The following is a 23,401-nucleotide window of genomic DNA, read 5'->3' as shown; positions in this document are numbered from 1 at the left end:
GGTGCTTCTTACTCCATCTGGATAGAAGCAAACATCTCAACAAATTCCTTTTAATGTAAAATAAGAAGTGAAAATGGAACTTTTAAATAAAATATGTATGAATATAGAATAAGAAGGGGATTCCTGCTTTTAATTCTTGTGCTTTTGGAGTCATGTTAAGGAAGTCTGGTCCTAAGTTGATATGATGGAGGTTTGGACCTACTTTTTCTTCTATTAGGTGCAGGGTCTCTGGTCTAATTCCGAGGTCCTTGATTCATTTTGAGTTGAGTTTTGTGCAGGGTGACCTTGGAGCAGATGTAAGTTCCAATGTGAACCGCATATTCCGATTTTCCTTTCTCTCTGTTTTTAGTTAAAATCAGCTCTGACAAAGGTAATATCATTTCCCAGCCTTGATTTACCTTAAGTCTTATCTCAATTTCCAGAAGCATTTACAATTAAGACTCCAACCTTCTTATCTGCTCTCCTTTTACAGGCTTCTTTCTAGGTTTCACAGGGCAATCTCAAACCAAAGGAATCTGGATGTGGGTATGTGCCTCATTCCAAGAAGGCAGACCACACTCTAGTTCTGCTTAACACCAAGGGCCTAGGAGATGTAGAGAAGATAAGGAAGAAGGATTCTATTTTGGCTTAAGCCCCTATCTGAATATCCTTAAATAAGAGCTCCCACTTAAAGATGTCTTCTCATTTCTAATTACTTATTATGAAAACAAGTTTGGCAAGCAGAGTTGAGAAAAATATTCATAAACTAGAATTCTAGAAGAAAAACATGACAATTGGGGAATAATATTCTAATCATTAAAATCTATGAGCTAATCCAAGTAACACAGACGCATAAAAGCAGTACAAATGGAACAACTCTGGAAATGTGGGCTAAGAACCAAGGTTCTGAAGTCTGGACACTAGGTGTTTAACAAATAGTTCTGTCTTCCATAAATTCTGTGGTTTTAGCAAGTTATGTGAATTATTTTAGACTCAGCTATTATGTAAAATGAATGTGATGAAACTTCACCTTCCTTATACCAATGTTTGAATATTTAATAAGTAAAACACTGAGTATATAATTGCTCATAAAGGCTTACAAATAGTGTTACTTATATATAAGTATAAAAAATTATGCTTTACACAAAGGAAAGTCTTTAAAAAGTTTGGAATGGCCTGGCATGGTGGCGCACACCCATAATCCCAGACACTCAGGAGGATCACAAATTCAAAGCCAGCAATTCAGTGAGAACCTGTCTCTAAAAAAAAAACACAAAATAGGGCTGGAGATGTGGCTCAGTGATTGGATGCCCCTAAATTCAAACCCTGGCACCAAAAAAAAAAAAAAAAAAGACTTTGGAATGCCCACTAATCTTGACTATTTATTTTGCAATTTTCTGCTAATGGTCATAGCAGACCTAATGAGCTAGTAAAGTATAATTCATTTCAACCAAAAATACTAATTAGAAACTGTACAAACTCTAAGTCTTATTAATAATGAGATTTTTTTATTTTTTATTTTATTTGTTCTAATTAGTTGTACATGACAGTAGAATGCATTTATACTTTTTGATAGATCATACCTAAATAGAGTGTACTCTCTCATTTTTCTGATTATACATATTGCAGGATCACATTGGTCATGCAGTCATACATGTACATGAGGTAGTAATGTCTGTTTCACTCTACTGTCATTCCTACTCCCATGCCCCTTCACCTCCCTTCATTCCCCTCTACCTAATAATATAAAGTAACTATATTTTTATGTTTAGGTTCTTCCTATAGTCCTAGATCAATTTAATTAAACAAACACATTTTTATCACTGCTTATCTAGAAAGGACCAAGACAATGAATTTATGCCTGACCCAAATATTTCCTGACTTCCAGGGCAACAACCAAAATGACTGCTGGATCTTTGCCCTGGCAGTCCTCCTGAGCAGCACCTTTGTGTATAACAGCATGGGATCCATCAACCAGCAGGTCATTAACCAACTGCAGTATTCTTTTTGTAGTTCAGAACATTCCAACATTAGAGGGGATCCTGAATTTCCAAGATAGCAGCATAACTATAAATCCTACAGAATCAAACTAAAAGAAAGAAAGAAAGAAAGAAAGAAAGAAAGAAAGAAAGAAAGAAAGAAAGAAAGAAAGAAAGAAAGAAAGAAAGAAAGAAAGAAAGGTAAAAAGGAAACATGAATAACCCTGATAATTGAAACTTGTGTCAGAACAAGCAAAACAAAGTTTTGGAATAAGTAGAGCTAATAGGAAATGAGGGTTCATTTTACCACCTTTCCTTAGCTACTCAGCTATGTGACAGAGCTGGCCAGATGCATCAGTCACATCCCCACCTGATACCAATGAGGTCGAAGGTTCAGCTGTGAACTTCTTCCCAGACTTCGTGTGAACTCTGAGACATGTGACCCTGAAACTGGAAGTAGATGGAAAATCCCTTACAGCAGATGAGTAAGGAACTGCAGGTGAAGGAACTGGTGATTAGAAATAGGGAGAAAAAATACCAGGAATTAATATTTTCATGCAGGTGCTTCTTATTCAGTTTTCTGTTTGTACATGACAGGCTATTCCCTTTATATATATATATATATAGTTCATTTAATTATTTAGGTACTGCAGATTGAACCCTGAGCATTCTACCACTGTAATACATCCCCAGTTCTTTTTATTTTTTACTTTGAGAAAGGATCTTCCTTAGTGGCTGATTCAATTTGCAATCCTCTGGCCTCAGTCTCCTAAGTGACAGTGATTACAGGTGTGTGCCACCCTGCCTGGTCACTCTAGACTATTCCTAGGAAATAATGCTGGTTTAGTAATCGTCTTAATAGATCCAGTTCTAATCGCAATATTCCACTGTTCCTGAGGTGAGTTTCTTTTGCTTTCCTTTTTGCTGTACTATTAGTAGCTTGCTTTCATCCCCCTACTTAGGTTTTGTGAAGCTACACATAGCCAAGGGATATGGAGTAGAGAGAACATTTATTTGAAGAATTCTTAAATGGTACATTAGCACACTCTCATGTATCCTACTTCACTCGTCTGCCATTCCCCGCCCTTTACTCTTTTACTTTCTCTAGGCACTAGTGAAAAAGCTGAAAAATACAACCTTCATATTTGAAAGCTCTTTCCAAAGAAGAAATGCTTTATCTTCTACCCACCCACTGAGTGGAAAAAGCTTACACAGCTTGAGATACTACATGATGATTAGATGGATTCTGATTTTTTCACAACAAGTGACAGAATTCTGTTCCTACATCTTCAATTATGCCAAGGTTAAAACTCTTTTAGGAGGCATCAAGGTCAATAGATTTCATGAGTCCCCATCCCATCTTGCCACTCATCAGAGGGTATAATAATACCCACTTAATTTTTTATCTATTGCTATCGCTCTGCTAAATTTCAGGTAACCTCAAAAAAATACCTAATGTTCTGTTAATAAAATTTCTGGCTGGGAATAATTTGTAAAGACCAAAGAAAAGAAGTTATATTCTTAATAGTTCCCTATTAACCTGAACTTGTACTGTCCAATTTGGCATTCAAAGACATATATGTGTCTATTTAACTTCAATGTTAATTGATTGAAATTAAATATTCAGGTCATGTGTCCATATTTTGAGGGCTCAATGGTGGCATAAGGCTAGTGAGTATAATAACAGGTAGCACAGAGAGAATACTTCATCCACTCAGATTTCTACTGGACAACACCAAGATAGATTAAACCCAAGAAAAGACTCCATCTGATGGAAATTGTACCATGTGTTCCACAAATACTGACCTAATGCCATTGAACAAAAGACCAGGGTTCAGAGGACATACACTATAAATATTAACAAAGTGGTAACGGTTTCTGTCCTAATAGTCTCAAAACAAAATGGATATAAACATTTCATAAACACAGGACAATATTATATAGAAGAGGGGATCTCAGCCTTGGTGTGCGTATATATCACCCATATATCTTGTCCAAGAGAAGGATCTGTTTCATAGGTCAGAGGCAAGACTTGAGAGTATGCATTTGTTTGAAGCTTCCAGTTGATGCTCATGCCATTGAGGAGGCAAATACTTATTCATAGACATGCTCAGGACTACAACAACTGGAAACTTTTCTCCACTCTACCTAAACTAAATGTCATCATTCATTCTCTATTTGTAGGTCTAGAGAGCCTGGCACTGACCTATGTCAATGCCATTAACAGTGGGGATCTGCCCTGCAAGAAGAACGGGGTCCTGGCCTTGGCCCTGACAGAGAACACAGCTGCCATGCAAAAGGCCAACTGATGGGCCAAAAGGTGTAGCTGCACACAGAGACCCTCCAGGAGCTGCTGAACCTGCACAGAGCCAGTGACAAAGAGGCCATAGAAATCTTCATCAGGAATTCTCTCAAAGATGCCAACCGTCTATTTCAAAAGCAATTAGCGGTAATTTTTCTCTCAAATTTATATGGATATGGATTATGGGAGACCAAGTACTATGAGGAAATGAAATAGTCATATATTTTGAGAGAGGCTATTGTTTCTAGCTTTTAAAATGGTGATGGTTCCCTGCTGATAATCATAGTAAATATCAAAAAGCTTCATTATTACAGACCCAAAATGTTGATTTTTATGTTAAAAACATTCTTGCCTTTAATTAAACACATATAGCTGACAGTTTCTAAATTGATAACATGGCCTGTTATCAGACTGATTTGACATCACAGTATAAGAAGGCAAAGAAATTTGTGGTCTTACTCATCTTGACCAGGCTGATATTAGATCATATTTATTCTATTTATGGTAATGATTGATAAAATTTAAAAAGAGAACAGTTCATAAAGTTGCATTGTAAAGCTAGAAGATTCTCTCTATAAAGTATTTTTGAAGTATAGAAGAAAAAAAAATACCGTAGACTTTTATAGATTTTTTTCTTCTCCCATTTTCTCCTCAGCAGCACATGTGAAAGCTGAATCTGCAGAGGCTGCAGCAAAAATGTTGGAGGAAATGCAAAACAAGTATGAAAAGATGGTGGAAAGGAAAGATAGGAGTTATCAGGAAGGTGTGAAACAGTTGACTGAGAAAATGGAGCAGGACGGGGCACAGTTAAAGACCCAGCAAGAGCAAATTCTAGCTCTTAAACTTCAGGTATTTTATTGTCATTTCAGTTTTGTCTTCCACTGTCCTGAATCATGAGCACAATGTAGGTTTTAAACCTTACACCAGATATTCTAGTAGGCTCTCTGTGCCTGTTTTAGTCAGCTTTTTCATCGTCATTACCAAAAATCTGATAAGAACAATATAGAGGAGAAAAGGTTGACCTTGTTTCAGAGGTTCAGTCCATGGTTGGCAACTCCATAGCTCTGAACTCATACCTCTGCACATCATGCAGAAAGTATGATGAAACATCTCAGAATATGGCAACCAGGAAGCTGAGAGAGAGTGCCACTCACCAGGGACAACATATAAACCTGAAAGGTTCCCTACTCCCCACCCCTGCCACCAACCCACTTCTTGAGTCACACCCTACCTGCTTATAGTTACTGGCCAGTCAATCCGTATCAGTGGATTAATCCACTGCTTAGATTAAGGACCTCATAACCCAATCATTTCCCTCTGAATTTTTTTGCATTGTGTCATACGTGAACTTTGGGAGGATGTTTCATTTCTAACCCATAGCAGTCCCCTTACAGCTTCTATCCCTGGCTACTACAGACTATTTAAAAGATGAAACCCCAAGAAATTCTTTTTTGTGGTATGTCACTAATAAACAGTAGTTATTCACTGTCCAACACTAAAAGTATACTATAGTCATTCTGTGATTCAATCCTCATCTAATGCCATGAGCACTATTATAGTCTCCTTTTTTTTTTTTTTTTCTTGATGAGAAAAATGCAACTTCAGGAGTCATAGGTAAATTTCTTGGTCATATCTCAAGGTAATGTATCCGGTCTATCTGGTCTACTATTTGAGATCAATATGATTTTGTTTTTTCCAGACTTGCTGTAACATTTCTCTGGATCCACACTAATTAGTAGGAAGATTGCTAAAACTCTGCCCACTCAAGCTTATTGGTGAACTGCCAAGGTTGCCAGAAACCCTGTTCTCCATATCAAGCTTCAAGTCCATGCTTGAGCCTAGATTTTGGCCCAGTAGTTCCCTGTGAGTCACAGCAACCCCTGATCTCAATTTTTCCCCTTACTCCTCCCACCAAAATTTTAGAAACTTTTACTGAATTATATGTACCAGTACTTTCTTTGCTTATGAGAATCATATAGAAATCTTCCAAATAGTTCTCAACCATCATTTTGATATAAATATAAATATAAAAAACATAATATAGAAGATGAGAATTGGAGTCAAACCAAAAACTGTGACAATTCACACAGAATGATTGTGTTCCATATGGGTACAAGTATCACAGATATCACAGGATAGAATAGTAGGTCTGCAATATTCCAGGAAATTTAAGAACAAAACCCTACAAAACTTAAGAAAAAAGCTTGGAAAAATTAATCACAGGCACAGGATACTCAAGAGAGTCTAACAGAATCTAATCTAGGGGGAAGGATTTTAATAAGAAGGGAGGAAAGCTCTTGAGGAATTATTGGAAGCAGGGAAGAAATTCACTGCTCTCATTTTACTCTGTGCAGTCTCAAGATTTTCTTTGTCCCTTAGGAACGGCAAAGACTACTCAAGGGGGGACTCAGAGCAGAAAGAGATTCAGGATTTGAAGATGAGAAGGAGAGACAGAAGCACTATCACCTACATAATATTATCATCTATGAATGCAGAGAACACAGCTTTCCTCCCACATTCTCTTTTTCAGAACATGGATTCAATGAGTAATTACAGGACATCAGAGTTTCGCTATTAAACTTAAAATCATGATGCTTCCATGCTTGTTGAAGTATAAGTGGGAAGAAAATGTGTTACCTGCTAGTGTAGGTTATTTATAATACCAATGATTGACCTCAACTGAATCCTATATAAAATGTATATTTTAAATTTGAATTGTAACTTTAAATCATATAATCACTTAACCACTGAGCCACATCTGTGACTTTTTCTTTTTTTTAGTGTTTTTATTTTGATCCAGGGTCTTGCTCAGTCTGTAGGGCCTTTCTTATTTGCTGAGGCTGGTCTCAAATTTGCAGTTCTTCTGCCTCAGCCTCCCAAGTCACTGGGATTATAGGCATGTGCCACCACACCCTACTGCTCCTTCTTTTATGTGAACTACTTCCATGTAATTAGCACTGTTGGTCGTATTCTCATTCTTGATACTCCCTCTTTCTAGGATTCCCCTAGAACACCTAGAACATATTCTCCTGCAACTCTCACAACTTCTCTAGCCATTCCTCCTCAGTCTCCATGTTCCATTCTGCCTGAAGTCACACTCAAACCCTGTTGTTCTCTGGTTCCATCATCAGTTCTTTACTTTTCTCAATCCATTACTTTAAGAATACACTAGATATGGTGGTAGAAACTGCAGTGTCAATGCATAAGCTGCAGTCTCTTGTGTCTAACTTTCCAGGTTGATCTGTCTCCTGAGCTGCACATTACAATTACAAATGTTTCTTAATGTCTAGTATTTGCTGAAAATTGAGTTAGCAGTGATGAGCAAGTGCAACCTTGTTCCTTTCCTGTATAACTTACCCTCAAAAAGAACAAAGGAGTCAGATGAACTCTGGGATAAATGCTTTACAATTATGAATACCTGGTATTCAGGTTCGAATGACTTCAGATGAATGTTTTATGAATATGCCAGAAATCAAACTTGTCTAGAGAAAAAAAATTATAATTTCCTGAAAACATATACCTTTTTCTTGCTTTTCTTACTTTTGGGCAATAACTACTCAGTTATCCAAGTTACACACCTTTGAGAAACCCTAAATGCCTCCCTCTCATTTTAATCTTCTAAATTGTTGAATAGTCTACTTCATCTCACATTTAGCTCCCTCTCCTGCCACTTTTATTAATGTTCTCCTATTTGTCCCTCATATCTCTTTTAGAATCTTTCTTGATTCATTTTTCCTTCAACTTACATTTGATCACTTTTTACTTCAGCATTTTCCTCTGTGTGTGTGTGTGTGTGTGTGTGTGTGTGTGTGTGTGGTTTTTATTTATGCTGTAAAACAACATATTGTCTATTTTCCCAGTAATTGTAAGACCTCGAGATATTGACGGTTAATTTGACAGAGAACTCTATCTATCTTCCACTATCCACTGTTTCTCTGTCTCCTTGTAATAGAATGCCTGATATTTTCCTGGGCCCCAGAGAAACTGAATGTCTCAGGCTTCTTGGCAGTAGGCTGACCATGAGATGTAATTCTTGAAAATGAAATCTTAGCAGAAGTAATGCGTGTGTGTGATATTTAATCCAGGAAATATCTTTAAAAGAAGGGATCTAGAGTCACCAAAGTCACCAGCGCCCATTGGAGAATATCATGCTAAGTGATGTAAGTTTTTTGAGCCAATCTCAAAAAACCAAAGGACGAATGATCTCACTGATAAGCGGATGAGGACACATAATGGGGGATGGGAGGGGTTATGGTTAGGGTTAGGGTTAGGGTTAGGGTTAGGGAGGGGTCAAGAATGGAGGAAGGGAGGACTGTATAGAGGGTAAAGAGGGGCGGGAGGGGTGGGGGGAAGGGAAAAAATAACAGAATGAATCAAACAACATTACCCTATGTAAATTTATGATTACACAAATGGTATGCCTTTGCTCCATGTACAAACAGAGAAACAACATGTATCCCATTTGTTTAAAAAAAAAAAAAGAAGGGATCTAGATTTTTCCTTCCTTTCTTCATCTACTGGTTTAAATACATGTGAGGGTGTTCCATCCTGAACCATAAGACAGCCTGAAAAAGAATGACTAAGCACAAAATAAAAGGATTGTATGCCCCTGATATGAGACAAATCCAAGTACTCTTATCTTTGAACTCATATTAGAAAGAGAATGGAACTGTCTAAGCAACAATGTTCTGGGGCTTTTCTTTGAATTACCAGTAACACAAATCCTAGCTGATATATACTCTTAAGACATTTTGAAGTTTGGGACTCTACATTGACCATTTTATATCCCCAACATTAAGCATGGCATCAGACTCATCAAATATAATATGAATAAACAAATCATGATGCTAAATAAGACTGGATGTCATGGAATGATGTGCTTTTCACGTGTAAATTGAGCTTAAGTTCCCAGAGACACATTACTACATATAGATTGGTCATTCTGGAAACATTTCAGTGGTTCACAAAATGACTGCAGAAACAATAGTATCCATCCAGATCACATTGTGTGTTATAAAGACCTGTATGATTAAGCAATGTTCACATTTCTCCAACAATAAACGTATCCTTTGAGAAAATAGATTTTGACAAGTTTTCATAGCTGATAACTATACAAAATAGGACATGCTTCAGATCCTATTTCTGCCATGAACTGACTGTAAAATCTAAAATCTCTAACAAATCATTCAGCCTATACTTAAACTTTACTCATCTACTAAAAAGGAATAAAATTTTTACATTTCAGGCTTCTTAAAGTCAATAAGATAATAAGTTTAAGGCATCTGCACCAGGCTTTGTGTTGCATATATATTCATTAACTGGAATATTATTTTAGGAAAATGAGTCACAGAATACCAGCAACATACTGTCATCATGGATACCACCAGAGCTTGGGATCATGGGCAGGATGGAGGAAAAGTTCTGTGACATTTCCATGCTTTTCCTTAAGACATCCACAAAAGTAGGACATTGATATACACCTGTAATAGTCTCAATGGTGACCTCAGAAATTTATGCCCAAATGCTAATATCCCAAAACTGTGATTATAACTATGTTTGAAAAAAATTTTATAACTATAATTAATTAAATAATCTCAAGGTGAGATAATCTTGGATTTTCCAGTTGGGCCGTGTAGCCAATAACAAGTGTCTTTATCAGAGAAAGGCAGAGGGAGACTTAACACCAACAGGAGAAAATTCACAGGGAAGTGGACAAGACCATGTGGAGTCTAAGGAAGGGGAATACTTGAAGTCACCAGCAGGATGAAGTGATAGGGAGGAAGTCACCTTAAATTCCTCAGAGGGAATCATACCCTGCAGCATACTGATTTGGGACCTCTGGCTTCCAAGCTATGAGGGAATAAATTTCCCATATTCTCCCATAAATCCCCACGCTTCCCAGTTTGTGGCAATGTGTTGAGACAGACCTAGGAAACTATTACAGATATAGGCACTGGGTGACACATTTCATGGCATGTTGCTGTAGCAAGTACCTAAAACTGTGAAAATGACTTTAGAAATTAGTAATGGGAAAGAGATTGGAAGAATTGTAACAAGCATAACAGAAAAGTTCTAGACTGCCTTAAAAAAAATGTTGGTGAAAATAAGGGCACTGTTGAAGATTCCGATGAGAGCTTCCAAGGAAGTGTAGAGGCATGTCACAGAAAGCTTCTAACATCTTAAAGAATGCATATGATATCATGAATACGATGCTGACAGAAATATGAACATTACAGGCACTTCTGGCAAGGCCTCAGAAGGAAATGAGAAGAATGATTGGAAACTGAACTGAAGTTTACATTCATATGAAAGATCTAACTAGACTGCAAAAGATGCTGAAATAAGGAAATTTATTCTTGGGAAAGTGTGCTCTGAAGAGAAGTTGATGAGTGTGAATGAAAACACTTTTGAGGAGATTGGGCATGTAACTCACTGATCCCCTCACCCATCTATGCGCTAGTGAGGAAGGAAGTGGAAGACCCTTTTGCTTCATGGTATGAATCTCCATGACATACACAGGAGACACGAGTTTTCTGAGAATTTTTTATCAGTGGAAATGTTGCTTGAACTAAATGGGACAGTGAAGAAAAGATTTCCAAAATTTGACAATGCCAAAATGGGAAGATAGGGTTGCTCATTTTCAAACGTGCATTACTTTTCAAGGAAAGAAAGAATGACTACAAGAGCAGAGGTGTGATTGGCCAGAGAGGCTCAAAGTCCACCACTGGTGCAAAGGTAAGGGCCGAGTGCAATCACCACAGAGCAGAGGTGACAAAGCCTCTGTGGTCACAGAGGTTGCTGGAGCCACCACAGAACCAGAGGCCCACAGAGTCATGTCAGGCACATAGGGTGATGGAGCTGAGCTGAAGACCATGCATAGGTCTTGGAATCCAATGGAATTTCAAACAGTCTTGAAACAGGTGACCCCTTTATTTATTCTTTTTTTAAATTTATTTTTATTGTAAACAAATGGGATACATGTTGTTTCAGTTTGTACATGGAGTAACAGCATACCATTTGCATATTCATATATTTAGTAGAATAATGATGTTTGATTCATTCCGTTATTTTTTCCTTCCCCCCCACCCATCCCACCTCTCTTTTCCCTCTATACAGTCCCTCCTTCCTCCATTCTTGTCCCCTCCGGCCCCCCATTAAGTGTCATCATCTGCTTATCAGTGAGATCATTCCTCTTTTGGATTTTTGAGATTGGCTTATCTCACTTAGCATGATATTCTCCAATTTCATCCATTTGCCTGCAAATGCCATAATTTTATTATGCTTTATAGCTGAGTAACATTCCATTGTATATATATATATATGTACCACAGTTTCTTTATCCATTCATCAATTGAAGGGCATCTAGGTTGGTTCCATAGTCTGGCTATTGTGAATTGAGCTGCTATGAACATTGATGTGGCTGTATCTCTGTAGTATGCTGATTTTAAGTCCTTTGGGTATAGGCCGAGGAGTGGGATAGCTGGGTCAAATGGTAGGTCCATTCCAAGTTTTCTAAGGAATCTCCTCACTACTTTTCAGAGTGGCTGCACTAATTTGCAGCCCCACCAGCAATATATGAGTGTACCTTTCTCCCCACATCCTCGCCAACACCTATTGTTGCTTGTGTTCTTGATAATCGCCATTCTAATTGGGGTGAGAAGGAATCTTAGTGTAGTTTTGATTTGCATTTCTCTTATTACTAAAGATGTTGAACATTTTTTCATATGTTTGTTGATTGCTTGTAGATCTTCTTCTGTGAAGTGTCTGTTCATTTCCTTAGCCCATTTGTTGATTGGGTTATTTGTATTCTTGGTGTAGAGTTTTTTGAGTTCTTTATATATTCTGGAAATTAGTGCTCTATCTGAAGTATGAGAGGCAAAGATATTCTCCCACTCTGTAGGCTCTCTCTTCGCATTGCTGATACTTTCCTTTGCTGAGAGAAAGCTTTTTAGTTTGAATCCACCCAGTTATTGATTCTTGCTTTTATTTCTTGTGCTATGGGAGTCCTGTTAAGGAAGTCTGATCCTAAGCCAACAAGGTAAAGATGTGGACCTACTTTTTCTTCTATAAGATGTAGGGTCTCTGGTCTGATTTCAAGGTCCTTGATCCATTGTGAGTTGAGTTTTGTGCAGGGTGAGAGATAGGGGTTTAGTTTCATTCTGTTGCATATGGATTTCCAGTTTTCCAGCATCATTTGTTGAAGAGGCTATCTTTTCTCCATTGCATATTTTTGGCACTTTGTCTAGTATGAGAAAATTGTATTTATTTGGGTTTGTGTCCGTGTCCTCTATTCTGCACCATTGATCTATCTGTCTATTTTGGTGCCAATACCATGCCGTTTTTGTTACTATTGCTTTGTAGTATAGTTGAAGTTCTGGTATTTCGATACCCCCTGTTTCACTCTTCCTGCTAAGGATTGCTTTAGCTATTCTGGGTTTCTTATTCTTCCAGATGAATTTCATGATTGCTTGCTCTATTTCTGTGAGGTACATCATTGGGATTTTAATCGGAATTGCATTGAATCTGTATAGCACTTTTGGTAGTATGGCCATTTTGACAATATTAATTCTGCCTATCCAAGAACATGGGAGATCTTTGCATCTTCTAAGGTCTTTCTTAATTTCTTTCTTCAGTGTTTTGTAGTTTTCATTGTAGAGATCTTTTACCTCTTTTGTGAGATTGATTCCCAAGTATTTTATTTTTTTTTTGAGGCTATTGCAAATGGAGTTGTTTTCCTCATTTCCCTTTCAGCTGTTTCGTCCCTTGCATATAAAAATGCTGTAGATTTATGAGCATTGATTTTATAGCCTGCTATTTTGCTGAATTCATTGATGAGGTCTAGAAGTTTTCTGGAGGAGGTTTTGGGGTCCTCTAAATATAGAATCATGTCATCCGCAAATAGTGACAGCTTAAGTTCCTCTTTTCCTATTCATATCCCTTTAATTTCTTTAGTCTGCCTAATTGCTCTGGCTAGAGTTTCAAGGACAATGTTGAATAGAAGTGGTGAAAGAGGATATCCCTGTCTTGTTCCTGTTTTTAAAGGGAATGGTTTCAGTTTTTCTCCATTAAGAATAATGTTGGCCATGGGCTTAGCATAAATAGCCTTTACAATGTTCAGGTATGTTCCTACTATCCCTATTTTTTCTAGTGTTTTCAGCATGAAGGGGTGTTGTATATTGTCAAATGCTTTTTCTGTGTCAATTGAAATAACCATATGATTCTTATCCTTAAGTCTATTGCCATGATGGATTATGTTGATTGATTTACGAATGTTAAACCATCCTTGCATTCCAGGAATGAACCCCACATGATCGTGGTGCACACTTTTCTTAATATGTTTTTGGATACGGTTTGCCAATATTTTGTTAAGGATCTTAGCATCTATATTCATCAAGGATATTGGTCTAAAATTTTCTTTCCTTGATGTGTCTTTTCCTGGTTTGGGTATGAGGGTGATTTTAGCTTCATAGAATGAGTTTGGTAGGGTACCCTCCTTTTCTATTTCCTGGAATACTTTGAGAAGTATTGGAATGAGTTCTTCTTTGAAGGTCTTGTAGAACTCGGCTGAGAATCCATCTGGTCCTGGGCTTTTCTTGGATGGTAGATTTTTAATGGCTTCTTCTATTTCATTGCTTGATATTGATCTGTTTAAATCATGTGTGTCCTCCTGGTTCAGTTTGGGCGGAGCATATGTCTCTAGAAATTTGTCAATGTCTTCGGTACTTTCTATTTTGTTGGAATACAGATTTTCAAAGTAGCTTCTCATTATGTTCTGTATCTCAGTGGTGTCTGTCGTGATATTTCCTTTTGCATCATGTATTTTAATAATTTGAGTCATCTCTCTCCTTCTCTTTGTTAGTGTGGCTAAGGGTTTATCTATTTTGTTTACTTTCTCAAAGAACCAACTTTTTGTTATGTCAATTTTTTGAATAGTTTGTTTTGTTTCAATTTCATTGATTTCAGCTCTGATTTTAATTATTTCCTGTCTTCTACTACTTTTGCTGTTATTCTGTTTTTCTTTTTCTAGGGCTTTGAGCTGTAATGTTAGGTCATTTAATTGTTGACTCTTCATTCTTTTCTGGAATGCGCTCCATGCAATGAATTTTCCTCTTAGTACTGCTTTCATAGTGTCCCAGAGATTTTGATATGTTGTATCATCATTCTCATTGACCTCTAAGAATTTTTTAATCTCCTCCCTGATGTTTTTTGTTATCCATGTTTCATTCAATAGCATATTATTTAGACTCCAAGTCTTGGAGTAATTTCTTTTTTTTTATTTTGTCATTGATTTCTATTCTCAGTCATTATGATCTGATAGAACACAAGGCAGTATCTCTATTTTTTTGCATTTCCCAAGGGCTGCTTTGTGGCATAGCACATGGTCTATTTTCGAGAAGGTTCCATGTGCTGCTGAGAAGAAAGTGTATCCACTCGTTGTTGGATGGAATGTTCTATATATGTCTATTAAGTCTAGGTTATTGATTGTGTTATTGAGTTCTATGGTTTCTTTGGTTGGATTTTGTTTGGAAGATCTATCTAGTGGTGACAACGGTGTGTTAAAGTCACCCAGAATTATTGTGTTGTGGTCTATGTGATTCTTGAAATTGAGAAGGATTTGTTTGATGTACAGGGATGCACCATTGTTTGGGGCATAAATATTTACTATTGTTATGTCTTCCTGATTTATGGTTCCCTTAAGCAGTATGAAATGTCCTTCTTTATCCCTTCTGACTAACTTTGGCTTGAAGTCCACTTTATCTAATATAAGAATGGAAACCCCTGCTTTTTTACTGAGTCCATGTGCATGGTAGGTTTTTTCCCATCCTTTCACCTTTAGTCTGCGGATGTCTTTTTCTATGAGATGAGTCTCTTGCAGGCAGCATATTGTTGGGTCTTTCTTTTTAATCCATTCTGCCAGTCTATGTCTTTTGATTGATGAGTTTAGGCCATTAACGTTCAGGGTTATTATTGAGAAATGATTTGTATTCCCAGTCATTTGGCTTATTTTTGGTTTTTAAGTCGACTTGGTTTCTCCTTTGAGTGGTTTTTCTCTAAGGTAGTTCCTCCCTTTGCTGACCTCCATTATTGTTTTTCATTTCCTCCTCATGGAATATTTTATTGAGAACATTCTGTAGTGGAGGCTTTCTATTTGTAAATTCTTTTACCTTTTGTTTATCATGGAAGGATTTTATTTGATCTTCAAATCTGAAGGTTAGTTTTGCTGGGTATAGGATTCTTGGTTGGCAACCATGTTCTCTCAGAGTTTGAAATATGTTGTTCCACGCCCTTCTAGCTTTTAGAGTCTGGGTTGAGAAGTTGGCTGCTATCCGAATTGGTCTCCCCCTATATGTAATCTGATGGCTTTTCTCTTGTGGCCTTCAAAATCCTATCTTTATTTTGAATGTTAGGCATTTTCATTATAATGTGCCTTGGTGTGGATCTGTTGTGATTCTGTGCATTTGGTGTTCTGTAAGCCTCTTGTATTTGATTTTCCATGTCATTCTTCAGGTTTGGGAAATTTTCTGGTATTATTTCATTGAATAGGTTGTTCATTCCTTTGGTTTGTATCTCTGTGCCTTCCTCAATCCCAATAATTCTTAAATTTGGTCTTTTCATGATGTCCCATAGTTCTTGGAGATTCTGTTCATGATTTCTTACCATCTTCTCTGTTTGGGCTACTTTATATTCAAGATTAAATATTTTGTCTTCATTGTCTGAGGTTCTGTCTTCCAAGTGGTCTAGTCTTTTGGTGATGCTTTCCATTGAGTTTTTTATTTGGTTTATTGTTTCCTTCATTTCAAGGATTTCTGTTTGGTTTTTTTTTTTTTTGAGAATCTCTATCTCTTTGTTGAAATGATCTTTTGCTTCCTGCAGGTGCTCTTTCACCTTATTGGTATTATCATTCATTGCCTGCATTTGCTCTCTTATCTCATTCTTTGCTTCATGAATCATCTTAATCATGTATAATCTGAAGTCCTTTTCTGACATTTCTTCTAACATACTGTCATTGGATTTTTTTTTTAATTTTATTGTAAACAAATGGGATACATGTTGCCTCTCTGTTTGTACATGGCGCAAAGGCATACCATTTGTGTAATCATAAATCCACATACAATAATGTTGTTTGATTCATTCTGTTATTTTTTCCCCTTCCCCCCACCCCTCCCACCCCTCTTTACCCTCTATACAGTACTTTCTTCCTCCATACTTGCCCCACTCCCTAACCCTAACACTAACCCTTCCCTCCCCCCCATTATGTGTCATCCTCCACTTATTAGCGATATCATTCGTCCCTTGTCTTTTTGAGATTGGCTTATCTCACTTAGCATGATATTCTCCAATTTCATCCATTTGCCTGCAAATGCCATAATTTTGTCATTCTTTATGGCTGAGTAATATTCCATTGTGTATATATACCACAGTTTCTTTATCCATTCGTCAATTGAAGGGCATCTAGGTTGGTTCCATAGTCTGGCTATTGTGAATTGAGCAGCTATGAACATTGACGTGGCTGTATCTCTGTAGTATGCTGATTTTAGGTCCTTTGGGTATAGGCCAAGGAGTGGGATAGCTGGGTCAAATGGTAGGTCCATTCCAAGTTTTCTAAGGAATCTCCACACTGCTTTCTAGAGTGGCTGCACTAATTTGCAGCCCCACCAGCAATGTATGAGTGTACCTTTCTCCCCACATCCTCGCCAACACCTGTTGCTTGTATTTTTGATAATCGCCATTCTAATTGGGGTGAGATGGAATCTTAGGGTGGTTTTGATTTGCATTTCTCTTATTACTAGAGATGTTGAACATTTTTTCATATGTTTATTGATTGCTTGTACATCTTCTTCAGTGAAGTGTCTGTTCATTTCCTTAGCCCATTTGTCGATTGGATTATTTGTATTCTTGGTGTAGAGTTTTTTGAGTTCTTTATAGATTCTGGAGATTAGTGCTCTATCTGAAGTATGATTGGCAAAGATATTCTCCCACTCTGTAGGCTCTTTCTTCACATTACTGATAGTTTCCTTTGCTGAGAGAAAGCTTTTTAGTTTGAATCTATCCCAGTTATTGATTCTTGCTTTTATTTCTTGTGCTATGGGAGTCCTGTTGAGGAAGTCTGGTCCTAGGCCAACATGTTGAAGATCGGGACCTACTTTTTCTTCTATAAGATGTAGGGTCTCTGGTCTGATTCCAAGGTCCTTAATCCATTTTGAGTTGAGTTTTGTGCAGGGTGAGAGATATGGGTTTAGTTTCATTCTGTTGCATATGGATTTCCAATTCTCCCAGCACCATTTGTTGAAGAGGCTATCTTTTCTCCATTGCATATTTTTGGCCCCTTTGTCTAGTATTAGAAAGTTGTATTTATTTGGGTTTGTGTCCGTGTCCTCTATTCTGTACCATTGATCTACCTGTCTATTTTGGTACCAGTACCATGCCATCTTTGTTACTATTGCTTTGTAATAAAGTTGAAGTTCAGGTATTGCGATACCCCCTGCTTCATTTTTCCTGCGAAGGATTGCTTTAGCTATTCTGGGTTTCTTATTCTTCCAGATGAATTTCATGATTGCTTGCTCTATTTCTGTAAGGTACGTCATTGGGATTTTAATTGGGATTGCATTGAATCTCTATAGCACTTTTGGTAGTATGGCCATTTTGACAATATTAATTCTGCCTATCCAAGAACATGGGAGATCTTTCCATCTTCTAAGGTTTTCTTCGATTTCTTTCTTTAGTGTTCTGTAGTTCTCATTGTAGAGGTCTTTCACCTCTTTTGTGAGATTGATTCCCAAGTATTTTATTTTTTTCGATGCTATGGTGAATGGGGTAGTTTTCATAATTTCTCTTTCTGAGGATTCCTCACTTATGTATAAAAATGCATTGGATTTATGAGCATTGATCTTGTAACCTGCCACTTTACTGAATTCACTTATGAGTTCTAACAGTTTTCTGGTGGAATTTCCTGGTTCCTCTAAGTATATAATCATATCATCCACAAATAGGGATAGTTTGAGTTCTTCTTTTCCTATTCGTATTCCTTTAATTTCCTTGGTCTGTCTAATTGCTCTGGCTAGAGTCTCAAGAACGATATTGAATAGGAGTGGTGAAAGAGGGCATCCCTGCCTTGTTCCAGTTTTTAGGGGGAATGCTTTCAGTTTTTCACCGTTTAGAATGATATTAGCCATGGGCTTAGCATAGATGGCCTTTACAATGTTAAGGAATGTTCCCACTATCCCTATTTTTTCTAGTGTTTTGAGCATGAAGGGGTGTTGTATTTTATCAAATGCTTTTTCTGCATCTATTGAAATAATCATGTGATTCTTGACTTTAAGTCTATTGATATGGTGAATTACTTTTATTGATTTCTGGATGTTGAACCAACCTTGCATCCCTGGGATAAAACCCACTTGATCGTGGTGCACTATCTTTTTAATATATTTTTGTATGCGATTTGCTAAAATTTTATTGAGAATTTTTGCGTCAATGTTCATTAATGATATCGGTCTGAAATTTTCTTTCCTCGATTTATCTCTGTCTGGCTTGGGTATCAGGGTAATATTGGTTTCATAGAATGAGTTTGGGAGGGTACCCTCCTCTTCTTTTTCATGGAATACTTTGAGAAGTATTGGAATGAGCTCTTCTTTAAAGATTTTGTAGAACTCGGCTGAGAACCCGTCTGGTCCTGGACTTTTCTTTGTTGGTAGGCTTTTGATGACCTCTTCTACTTCATTACTTGAAATTGATCTATTTAAATTTTGTATGTCCTCCTCGTTCAATTTAGGCAATTCATATGTCTCTAGAAACCTGTTGATGTCTTCGAAATTTTCTATTTGGTTAGAATATAGATTTTCAAAATAGCTTCTAATTATGTTTTGTATTTCAATCGTGTCTGTTGTGATATTTCCTTGTTCATTCCGAATTTTGGTGATTTGGGTTTTCTCTCGTCTTCTCTTTGTTAGAGTGGCTAAGGGTTTATCAATTTTGTTTATTTTTTCAAAGAACCAACTATTTGTTTTGTCAATTTTTTGTATAGTTTCTTTTGTTTCAATTTCGTTGATTTCAGCTCTGAGTTTAACTATTTCCTGTCTTCTACTACTTTTGGTGTTGGTCTGTTCTTCTTTTTATAGGGCTTTGAGCTGAAGTGTTAGGTTGTTTATTTGTTGATTTTTACTTCTTTTATTGAATGCGCTCCATGAAATAAATTTTCCTCTAAGTACTGCTTTCAGAGTGTCCCAAAGATTTTGATATGATGTTTCTTTGTTCTCATTTACCTCTAGGAATTTTTTAATTTCCTTCCTAATATCTTCTGTTATCCATTCATCATGTAATAGCATATTGTTTAATCTCCAGGTGTTGGAGTAGCTTCTGTTTTTTACTCTTTCATTTATTTCTAACTTCAATCCATTATGATCTGATAGAATACATGCTAGTGTCTCTATCTTCTTGTATTTGCTAACATTAGCTTTGTGGCATAATATACGGTCTATTTTAGACAAGGATCCATGTGCTGCTGAGAAGAAAGTGTATTCGCTCTTGGTTGGATGGTATATTCTATAAATGTCCGTTAAGTCTAAATTATTGATTGTGTTATTGAGATCTATGGTTTCTTTGTTCAATTTTTGTTTGGAAGATCTGTCCAGTGGTGAGAGAGGCGTGTTAAAATCACCTAGTATTATTGTGTTATGGTCTATTTGGTTTCTGAAATTGAGAAGGATTTGTTTGACATACATGGATGAGCCACTGTTTGGGGCATAGATGTTTATGATTGTTATGTCTTGCTGATTTATGATTCCCTTAAGCAGTATGTAATGTCCTTCTTTATCCCTTTTGACTAGTTTTGACTTGAAGTCCACCTTATCTGTAATGAGGATGGATACCCCAGCTTTTTTGCTGAGTCCATGTGCATGATATGTTTTCCCCCATCCTTTCACCTTTAGTCTATGTGTATCTCTTTCTACGAGATGAGTCTCTTGCAGGCAACATATTGTTGGATCTTTCTTTTTGATCCAATCTGCCAGTCTATGTCTTTTGATTGATGAGTTCAGGCCATTAATATTCGGGGTTATTATTGAGATATGATTAGTATTCCCGGTCATTTGGTTCATTTTATTTATTTATTTATTTATTTATTTATTTATTTATTTATTTATTTATTTATTTTGAGACGACTTGGTTCTTCCTTTATTTGACAATTCCTTTAGGATGGTTCCTCCCATTGCTGATTTGTTTCTTTGTTTTTCATCTCTTTCTCATGGAATATTTTGCTGAGAATGTTCTGTAATGCTGGCTTTCTTTTTGTAAATTCTTTTAGCTTTTGTTTATCATGGAAGGATTTTATTTCATCATCAAATTTGAAGGTAAGTTTTGCTGGATATAAGATTCTTGGTTGGCATCCATTTTCTTTCAGGGCTTGAAAAATGTTGTTCCAGGCCCTTCTAGCTTTTAGGGTCTGGATTGAAAAATCTGCTGATATCCGTATTGGTTTCCCCCTGAATGTAATTTGATTCCTCTCTCTTGTGGCCTTTAAAATTCTGTCTTTATTTTGTATGTTGGGCATTTTCATTATAATGTGCCTTGGTGTGGGTCTGTTGTAATTTTGTATATTTGGAGTCCTATAAGCCTCTTGTACTTGATCTTCCATTTCATTCTTCAGATTTGGGAAATTTTCTGATAGTATTTCATTGAATAGATTGTTCATTCCTTTGGTCTGTTTCTCTAAGCCTTCCTCAATTCCAATAATTCTCAAATTTGGCCTCTTCATGATATCCCATAGTTCTTGGAGATTCTGTTCATGATTTCTTACCATCTTCTCTGTTTGTTCAACTTTGTTTTCAAGGTTAAATATTTTATCTTCAATGTCTGATGTTCTGTCTTCCAGGTGTTCTATTCTATTGGTTATGCTTTCTATGGAGTTCTTAATTTGGTTTATTGTTTCCTTCATTTCAAGGATTTCTGTTTGGTTTTTTTTCAATATCTCTAACTCTTTATTGAAGTGATCTTTTGCTTCCTGTATTTGCTCTTTTAACTGTCGATTGGTGCGATCATTCAGTGCCTGCATTTGCTCTTGCATCTCGTCATTTGCTTCCCTGAGCATTTTAATTATGTACATTCTGAACTCCCTTTCTGTCATTTCTTCTGCCATGCTGTCGTTGGGTTTCATTGATGTAACATCTAGATTTGTTTGCAGCATTTTCTTTCCTTGTTTTCTCATATTGTTCAGGTATCAGTTGACCGCTGTGATATTGCAGATTTCCTCTATTGTCTTATAATATCCCTGAAGATTTCTATTATATCCCCTCTTAGTCTTCAGTAGCCTGAAATCTTGGAGGAAGTTGATAATGCAGTGCTCCACAAGGGAGCTGACTCTCTAGGGGTGGTGGCCTTCTGGTGGGGTATATTCCCTGCTAGTGGGCAGAGGTACCTTCACTTGCTGATGAATGGTCATCCAGAAGGGAAGTAGGTTGTGGGCTGATGCAAGACCAGTTTGGGCCTGTGTCTCTGACTTTACGGTCCTTTTGGGAGAACCTCACCCAACAGGGAGGAGTCACCCGGTGGGGAGGTCTCGCTGGTCAGTTTTCCTCCCAGAGGTTCCGTTCAATTCACAACTACCGCCTGGGCTCGGCAGCCTTCTTCTGCAATGATCCCAGGGACCTGGACCTACCTCCTGGGCCTGGAAGCCTCACCCTTCACAAACGAATCTCCTTCAGCTGCCTCTCCTCAGAGAAGCTGCCTGCAGTCCTGGAGCCTTCGCTCTGCCCCTCAGTTTGTCTGTGGGGCCCTTCCACCAAGAAGCCGTCTAGGACCCTGCTCTGCACTTTTCGCCTGGCTATGCAGCCCCTCCTCTGAGCAGCCACCTGGAGCCCCTTACAATCGCTCCGAGTCCCAGTGACCCGCCACACGCCTTTTCCTCCGGCAGCCACCTGTTGTTCCGTGCGGTTGCTCTAAGACCAAGTGACCCACCACGCACCACTTTCTCCACCAGGCAGTTACCCAGAGATCTGGTGCGTCACGAGTCCCAAGAACTCACTGTGCACCTTCTTGTCCCGACTGCCTCCTGTAGCCCTGGTGCAGTCACTTCGAGCCCAAGCACCCCGCCGCGCTCCTCCTCCTTCTCCAGACAACCCCCCTATGTTCAGGAGAGGATGCTCTGGGACCAAACCACTCACCACGCTGTTCCACCGGATAGCCGCCCAGAGCCCTGGCGCAGCTGTTCCAATTCCAAGCGACGTGCCGAGCCCGTATTTCTCCTTCTCCTCTGGGCAGCCCCCTCTGTTCAGGGGTGGTCACGTTCAGTCCAAACAGCTCACCAAGCACCTTCTCCTTTGGGCAGCCTCCCAGAGCGCGGGTGGGTTGCGCTGAGTCCAAGCGCTGTGGTGAACAGCCACCTCTTCAATGCTCCCAGCTGTCTGCGATCACTGCTCCGGTGGGGGGAGGGGCGCCTCCCCGGCAGTTCTACTTTGCAAAGATCCCTGCTTTCGGGGCTACCGCCCTGTCCGCCTGCCCAGTGGGAAACACTCACCCGGCTGCTTTGAGTTGGTCCCAAGTCTCTCAATATCTCCTTTTCTTGAGTCCTGAGTCCACGCTGCTCCTCCGGATAGCCGCCCGGAGCCCTGGCGCAGCTGATCCAATTCCAAGCGACATGCCGAGCCCGTATTTCTCCTTCTCCTCTGGGCAGCCCCCTCTTCAATGCTCCCAGCTGTCTGCGATCACTGCTCCAGCGGGGGGAGGGGCGCCTCGCCGGCAGTTCTACTTTGCAAAGAATCCTGCTTTTGGGGCTACCGCCCCGTCCAGGACTCCTGCCCCGTCCGGGACGCCTGCCCAGTGGGAGATTCTCGCCCGGCTGCTTTGAGTTGGTCCCAAGGCTCTCTATATCTCCTCTTCTTGAGTCCTGAGTCCTGGAGCAACACGAAACGCAGCCACCCTCTAGTCCGCCATCTTGAATCCCCTGTCATTGGATTCTATTACTATAGAATCTAGATTTGTTTGGATCATTTTATTCCCTTGTTTTTTCATGTTGTTCATGTATCTTCCCCTCTAGCAGTGCTGATCTGGGGTATTGCAGATTTCCCCCTATAGGCTTATAGTGGCCCTATAGGTTTTCAAAACCATTTCTTTAAGGGTAGATCAATATTAGCAGTGCCCAAATCAGACA

This window comes from Sciurus vulgaris (genome assembly GCF_902686455.1).
Source record: "Sciurus vulgaris genome assembly, chromosome: 1".
NCBI classification, from domain to species: domain Eukaryota; kingdom Metazoa; phylum Chordata; class Mammalia; order Rodentia; family Sciuridae; genus Sciurus; species Sciurus vulgaris.
This window is presented reverse-complemented; position numbering follows the sequence as displayed.